Here is a 2,138-nt window from a genome sequence, read left to right as displayed (position 1 = left end):
GGGAGGGAGGGAGGCGGCCCTTGCAAGGGGAGCTGCGATTCCGGCGGGGGCGGCAGCGGCTTCTAGCGACATGAAGGAGCGCTGCACCTTCCTTGCTGCTGCTTGCTGCTGCTGCCGCCTCAGAAATGCTCTCCAATTTCTGCATTTGCAGAAATTGCTCCCCAACAGCAATCCGCCGCTTCCCCTCTTCGGATAGGAACCGGGGGGGGGGATGCAAAATGCAAAAGACAAAGGGCGCTTGAGGACGTTTCTTTCGGCTTTGCACTGCGCGGCCTTTTCCTTTCTAAAAAATCTAAAGAAGTTGGTACTTCCCCTAGTTTGTCCACTAAATTCCTTCAGCTCACAAAAGGCGAATATGTTTGTGTTGGGGAGGGTGTTGTTGAACAGTGAAGAAACCCTAAATGTGACATTGTTCAATTACTTCCTATGTTGCTTCTGAAGAAGCATGCTTCTTCAATAGCTGCTTCATTATCCTCGCCAACCCTCTGTAAGGCCGGGGTTGGGATGCTCAGGCCCAGGGGCCAAATGTGGCCCTCCAGTTCTCTTGACCTCAGCACTCTCACCCATTTCTGCCCCCCCCCCCCCGGGTGCTTTTGCCTGGGCAGCAAATGTTTCCTTGAACTCTGATATATATATTTTTGATGTATTTATTAATTTTTTCAAAACATAGAAAATCAACTAATACAACAACTACAAACACCACAAATACAAAAACAAAAACTTATACAAACTACAAAAATACAAAAATGAAAAACAAAAAAATATTTCTCAAAAGCTGCTTCTTCCTTAACGTTGTTGCTAGACTTCCTCACGTCTACCCTTCCTGCGTTCATTGTCCTTCATCTTTAGTAATTCCTTTACATTGTCCAAATATTTTCCAAAATAATCTTATCTATTTCTTAAATTATTTACTTAATTCATTATTTCACCTTTCATTAACACTTAACATAATTCTAAATCTGCAGTCTAACATTTCTTCCAAGTTCTTTCTAAATTTCAATCTTGCTATATAATTTCAAATACATTTTAAATTGCTTCCATTCTTCTCCCACTGCGTCGTCCCTCTGGTCGGGAGTTTCCCGGTCATCTCAGCAAGTTCCATATAGTCCATCATTTTCATCTGCCATTCTTCAATCGTTGGTAATTCCTCTTGTCTTCCAGTTTTTAGCTATCGAAATTCTAGCTGCTGTTGTGGCATACATAAATACAGTTCTGTCACATTTTGGGAGTTTCCTTGAACTCTGATAAATGCTTTCTGGCTGCCTGGTTGGAGGATAGATAGAGAAAGGTGTGCAAGTGCGTGTAGGAGACAAATTTATTGTTCTGACCACATCTACAACTTCCAGCCACCCATCACTGATATGCGTCCCAGAAGGGAATGTGGCCATCGCTGCAGTGAGGTTAAGACTCCCATTTTAAAGATGCAGAGGCTGAGTGAAAGGCATGTGATTTGCCTGTGGCTATTTAGGAAGTTGATGACTGAACAGGCATTTCCAGCACACCAACCTTCTATATTTCCATGCGTAGTAAGCTGAGGACTAAAGGACTACAGGTAGTGAAGCTGATATCTGTACATGGCATAGATGCCCCCCACTAATGTTTTAGCTACAGATACTCAAAATAGTTCAGACCATATTTGCCCACCATGAGATATTGCAGGAGCACTATCACCATGCAAATATGATGATGATGATAATAATAATAATAATAATAATTTATTATTTATACCCCACCCATCTGGCTGGGTTTCCCCAGCCACTCTGGATGGCTTCCAACAGAACATTAAAATGCAATAATCTATTAAACATTAAAAGCCTCCCTAAACAGGGCTGCCTTCAGGTGTCTTCTAAAAGTCTGGTAGTTGTTTTTCTCTTTGACATCTCGTGGGAGGGCGTTCCACATGGCGGATGCCAATAACGAGAAGGCCCTCTGCCTGGTTCCATGTAACTTGGCTTCTTGTGGTGAGGGAACTGCCTGAAGGCCCTCGGCACTAGACCTCAGTGTCTGGGCAGAACGATGGGGGTGGAGATTAAGAAATGGGTCCTCACATGTTTGGGTTAAAAGTGGGTCTTGGGTCCAAAAAAGTTGAAGATTAGTAAAGCATATCAACTGCCTTGTCACATTGGTTTTCTAAACAT

The sequence above is a fragment of the Lacerta agilis genome, chromosome 2 (assembly GCF_009819535.1).
Source record: "Lacerta agilis isolate rLacAgi1 chromosome 2, rLacAgi1.pri, whole genome shotgun sequence".
Lineage (NCBI taxonomy): Eukaryota > Metazoa > Chordata > Lepidosauria > Squamata > Lacertidae > Lacerta > Lacerta agilis.
This window is presented reverse-complemented; position numbering follows the sequence as displayed.